Source organism: Pempheris klunzingeri, chromosome 14 (genome assembly GCF_042242105.1).
Source record: "Pempheris klunzingeri isolate RE-2024b chromosome 14, fPemKlu1.hap1, whole genome shotgun sequence".
NCBI classification, from domain to species: domain Eukaryota; kingdom Metazoa; phylum Chordata; class Actinopteri; order Acropomatiformes; family Pempheridae; genus Pempheris; species Pempheris klunzingeri.
Window position 1 is genome coordinate 24,590,743 of NC_092025.1, and position 6,413 is coordinate 24,597,155.

A 6,413-nucleotide genomic window follows, 5' to 3' on the forward strand; every position below is an offset into this window, starting at 1 on the left:
GAGCGGACGGAGAACGAGACTCCACTAAATGTTTCTTTCGGTGAGTTTAATTGTTGTAGTCACAGATGAAGGTAATTTAAGTGAGTTAATTAAATGAAATAAAACCCTTTGTGTTTCATCGGTGCTCCTGAATGTTGCTGAAGTCACAGCAGCTACAAACAAAACGATGCTAAAGTCCAAAACATCATGTGATCATGCTGCGCTAGATTAGCCTACTGTGCTGTTAGCATCATTAGCTTAACACAGCTCTAGATTAGTTTACTGTGCTGTTAGCATCATTAGCTTAACACAGCTTTAAATTAGCTTACTGTGCTGTTAGCATCATTAGCTTAACACAGCTCTAGATTAGTTTACTGTGCTGTTAGCATGATTAGCTTAACACAGCTCTAGTTTAGCTTACTGTGCTGTTAGCATGATTAGTTTAACAGCTTTAAATTAGCTTACTGTGCTGTTAGCATCATTAGCTTAACACAGCTCTAGATTAGTTTACTGTGCTGTTAGCATCATTAGCTTAACACAGCTCTAGATTAGTTTACTGTGCTGTTAGCATTGTTAGCTTCTAACTAGCTGCCTGAAGAGGCATTGGCTCGTTCCAACAGAAACCTGCTCAGAGACTGAACCTCTACGCTGACTTATGAACTAGCTAAACTGACTTTGTGTCGGCTAACACTAATGCTACCTAGCATAGCTCCAGACGGGGAGGGCAGACAGAACCTCCTGTCAGGGATCCACAAGGTAACGTCCCAAACACACGAGTCAAAGTAAAGAACAGAAAAAACAAACACAGTCACTTAAACTGTGACTCCTGTCATGAGGGTGCTGCAGCACCATTATTTATCATTTCAAAAATAAAAGAAAAGTAATAAATAAGTCGAGCCTGATGTTCTTACACGTGAAGAATGATCTCAGTCTGAAACTCACTGAGCCATAAAGATTAGTGACTGAAGTCTGAGATCAAATCAGACTGTTCATTATTGCTGCTCTGCTGCTGCCTCCATCAGTGAGCTGGTTTGTCACGGTGCGTCTCTGGTGTTTTAAAGGTTCGTTCACATCCAGCACAACATCTGTGTAACACACAGACACTCTGACTGATGGAGCAGCAGCTCTAAAATCCCTGTTTTAGTGAATGTAGTCTGGTGTGTGTGCTGTTTGTGGTTAAACCAAAAGGATCTTCCAGGTCTCTCTCTGTAGGGATCCTTTCCATGATGCTGTCACACACTTAGAATAACACTCTGAGCCTGTCAGTGGATCAAACAAGCTCTTTTAGTGGACCTACTGTGATCAGGTGCAGTTGTCCCAAAGGATCACGTTGCAGCCATTGCAGCCCGTTTGGTGGCTGCTGGCTGAGGTGATCTACTGGACCAGTTCCAACACTTTTACTACCTACCAGTCACTCAGACACCAGGATGTGGACAGAGAGGATCATGGGTTAGAAACAGGGGAGTTCTCCTTTAATTTGACTCAAGCATTTAGCAGGACAAAGACAGAAATGTCCTCAGGGGGGCGCCGGAGGGGTAAAGTTGAATCCTTCAGAGTAAAAGGACGTCATCATCTGTGACCAGAGGAAACAGAGGCCGCGATGTTGATTCAGATCAGTAAAAGGTTTGAAGGATGTAGGACAGTGACGTTATCCTCCCTCAACAGTTAGACTGGGAAGCTCAGAGTGCTTTAAAATAAGATGAAGGTGAATAAAAACACACGTCATGTCTTATTATTAACAACGAGTTCGGTTCCAGATGAGTTCTTTATTATTATTCCAGTCATTTGGTTCAACAGGTTCATCCTGTAGAAACAGTGACGGACACAAGATGGCAGCAGCAGAAAACCTCCTGAGAGCTGAGAGGAGAGTTAGCAGGTCACCAGACAGCAACATGGTATTATAATATAGTAATCTATTACTGCTGTAATAACACGTTATTATAATATAGTAATCTATTACTGCTGTAATAACATGTTATTATAATATAGTAATCTATTACTGCTGTAATAACATGTTATTATAATATAGTAATCTATTACTGCTGTAATAATATATTATTACTGTAATATAGTAATACTGTAATATATTACTACTGCAGTAAAATAATATACTAATATATACTGCAGTAAAATAATATACTAATATATACTGCAGTAAAATAATATACTGATATTTACTGCAGTAAAATAATATACTGATATTTACTGCAGTAAAATAATATACTGATATTTACTGCAGTAAAATAACATAATATTTACTGCAGTAAAATAATATACTGATATTTACTGCAGTAAAATAACATACTGATATTTACTGCAGTAAAATAACATAATATTTACTGCAGTAAAATAATATACTGATATTTACTGCAGTAAAATAACATACTGCTATTTACTGCAGTAAAATAACATAATATTTACTGCAGTAAAATAATATACTAATATTTACTGCAGTAAAATAACATAATATTTACTGCAGTAAAATAATATACTAATATTTACTGCAGTAAAATAATATACTAATATTTACTGCAGTAAAATAACATAATATTTACTGCAGTAAAATAATATACTGATATTTACTGCAGTAAAATAATATACTGATATTTACTGCAGTAAAATAATATACTGATATTTACTGCAGGCTAATCTACCAGCTAATGTTAGAGGCTAATCTACCAGCTAATGTTAGAGGCTAACACATTAACCTTATATATAAATTATAAAGTATATGATGTATTTATTCGGCTGTATTTGACTTTTATTTGACAGTTTTTGCCTTAAAAACATTTAAAGATCTCATTTTAAACTAAACTCTTCTGGACAAACGGTTGAGACCTGCTGCGCTGCGTCTCCAGCAGCTAGCCACACCTGAGCTAAGCTAGCAGCTTGTGTTTGAAGGTTTTGGGGTCAAACTCGTCGTTTCTTTTCCTCGCCTGCGACCGACAGCGAGGCCATAAAAGGCCTCAGAGTTTACGACCCGCCACCATCATCAGACTTTCCACAAAGTGGAGTTTTATGGCCGTCAGCAGGTTAATGGTTCACCTGGAGACAGGTGACGGGGGAGACAGAAACAAGATGGACGCCCAGTTAACACACACTCACTCGCTCCATATCTCCTCTTCCTTCTTCCTTCCTTTGTTCCGTCCTTCTTCTTTATCGCCTCTTTTTAACCTCATTTCTTCAGAATCAGATAAAACTGGAAGTCAAAATAATAATATCGATATATAAATGTGTGAAAGACGTTTTGTCCCACGTGTTCAGAAAGTCTCTCTGACGGCTGCTGGGGTTTTTCTCCTCCTGGTTTTCTGAGTTTGGGTCGTTCTGAAGATTCACCTGCTCGTCTTCTTCACCTGGACCCTCGGTGACGTCTGGCAGGCGTCAGGTGGATTCATTCTCCCCTCAGACTTTTATAAATGTAAATGTTTTATAAATGTTGGTCACCTGGTGGGATAATTATCGTTATTACACACTCTAACTGTGGCTAATTATGATATTTAGTGACTTTATTAATGATTTAAAACGTTTATATTGTGTTTATTGTTTTGTGGGATCATTTTAAAGATTATTGTGACATAATAAAAGTTATTAAAATATATTTAGAATATAAAAGGTAGAAACTTAATCATGAGAAATAAATGTAATAATAGTTTATATTTTAGTATTTATCTCACAGTCTTTATTATCTTGTTTCTGATAATGATCATTATTATTAGTATTGATAGTATTAATGTGTTTTAATGTTTAGATGTATTTTATATTCTATACACACATGTAGGGAAATGAACATTTAAAAACATATTTTAGATTGTAATCAATAAACACAACCGATCATATAATGTGTTCCGACATTTCGTTCAGTTTTCTGCTTCATCAGTCAGATTTTATATCAATAAAGTTTAATATTTAAGTTTTATTTCACTTAAAGTTTGTGAGTTTGTCTTTTTCCTGAAATAAACATAAAGATTCATATTTCCTGATTATTTTCCAGCGTGTCTGTTTTTCTCCTCTTCTTCATCTTCATCACCTCTTATTGGACACGTGGCTCATTAGTCTAACGAACACACTCGTTTATTTCACTGAGAGTGTTTAAATGTGCTTCAGCTCATGTTGAGTTCTTCTCTGTAAATAATAAAATACAACCTGAAGATCAAATCTGTGACAGACTCACTGAAAATGTCATTTTTTAACTTAAATCAGTTGAATTTAACTTCTGGTTTGTTACTAAAAAAAACAGAGTTGCTGCCTCCATTTTGTTTCCATGGAAACGGATGAAAACGTAATGTAATTTCACAATAAAAGTCTGCTAATAGATTAAAAACAGAAGCCGCTCACTTGACCGACATCAATACGACGACTGTCAAACACTTGAAAACACAAACACTGAGTGTGAGAGAATTATTGTGGCTTTTATGTGATTTTACAGCAGCAAACTAAACTAAATCCTCATCAGTGTAAAACAATAAATCTCCCATAAATCCATAAAGCAGCAGATAATTCCACCTCAGGACGGAGAGACGGCGCTTCACATCAGAGTAGTGGAGGTCTATAGTGTGTGTGTGTGCTAGTTAGTGAGTGTGTCAGTGTGTAGTGGAGGTCTATAGTGTGTGTGTGTTAGTTAGTCAGTGTGTTAGTGTGTAGTGGAGGTCTATAGTGTGTGTGTGTTAGTTAGTCAGTGTGTTAGTGTGTAGTGGAGGTCTATAGTGTGTGTGTGCTAGTTAGTCAGTGTGTTAGTGTGTAGTGGAGGTCTATAGTGTGTGTGTGTTAGTTAGTCAGTGTGTTAGTGTGTAGTGGAGGTCTATAGTGTGTGTGTGTTAGTTAGTCAGTGTGTCAGTGTGTAGTGGAGGTCTATAGTGTGTGTGTGTTAGTTAGTCAGTGTGTTAGTGTGTAGTGGAGGTCTATAGTGTGTGTGTGTGTTAGTTAGTCAGTGTGTCAGTGTGTAGTGGAGGTCTATAGTGTGTGTGTGCTAGTTAGTCAGTGTGTTAGTGTGTAGTGGAGGTCTATAGTGTGTGTGTGTGTTAGTTAGTCAGTGTGTCAGTGTGTAGTGGAGGTCTATAGTGTGTGTGTGTGTTAGTTAGTCAGTGTGTTAGTGTGTAGTGGAGGTCTATAGTGTGTGTGTGTTAGTTAGTCAGTGTGTTAGTGTGTAGTGGAGGTCTATAGTGTGTGTGTGTGTGTGTGTTAGTTAGTCAGTGTGTCAGTGTGTAGTGGAGGTCTATAGTGTGTGTGTGTGTTAGTTAGTCAGTGTGTCAGTGTGTAGTGGAGGTCTATAGTGTGTGTGTGTGTGCTAGTTAGTCAGTGTGTCAGTGTGTAGTGGAGGTCTATAGTGTGTGTGTGTGTGTTAGTCAGTGTGTCAGTGTGTAGTGGAGGTCTATAGTGTGTGTGTTAGTTAGTCAGTGTGTCAGTGTGTAGTGGAGGTCTATAGTGTGTGTGTGCTAGTTAGTCAGTGTGTTAGTGTGTAGTGGAGGTCTATAGTGTGTGTGTGTGTGCTAGTTAGTCAGTGTGTCAGTGTGTAGTGGAGGTCTATAGTGTGTGTGTGTGTGCTAGTTAGTCAGTGTGTCAGTGTGTAGTGGAGGTCTATAGTGTGTGTGTGTGTGTTAGTCAGTGTGTCAGTGTGTAGTGGAGGTCTATAGTGTGTGTGTTAGTTAGTCAGTGTGTCAGTGTGTAGTGGAGGTCTATAGTGTGTGTGTGCTAGTTAGTCAGTGTGTTAGTGTGTAGTGGAGGTCTATAGTGTGTGTGTGTTAGTTAGTCAGTGTGTCAGTGTGTAGTGGAGGTCTATAGTGTGTGTGTTAGTTAGTCAGTGTGTCAGTGTGTAGTGGAGGTCTATAGTGTGTGTGTTAGTTAGTCAGTGTGTCAGTGTGTAGTGGAGGTCTATAGTGTGTGTGTGCTAGTTAGTCAGTGTGTTAGTGTGTAGTGGAGGTCTATAGTGTGTGTGTGTTAGTTAGTCAGTGTGTCAGTGTGTAGTGGAGGTCTATAGTGTGTGTGTTAGTTAGTCAGTGTGTCAGTGTGTAGTGGAGGTCTATAGTGTGTGTGTTAGTTAGTCAGTGTGTCAGTGTGTAGTGGAGGTCTATAGTGTGTGTGTGCTAGTTAGTCAGTGTGTTAGTGTGTAGTGGAGGTCTATAGTGTGTGTGTGTTAGTTAGTCAGTGTGTCAGTGTGTAGTGGAGGTCTATAGTGTGTGTGTTAGTTAGTCAGTGTGTCAGTGTGTAGTGGAGGTCTATAGTGTGTGTGTGCTAGTTAGTCAGTGTGTCAGTGTGTAGTGGAGGTCTATAGTGTGTGTGTGTTAGTTAGTCAGTGTGTCAGTGTGTAGTGGAGGTCTATAGTGTGTGTGTGCTAGTTAGTCAGTGTGTCAGTGTGTAGTGGAGGTCTATAGTGTGTGTGTGTGTTAGTTAGTCAGTGTGTCAGTGTGTAGTGGAGGTCTATAGTGTGTGTGTTAGTT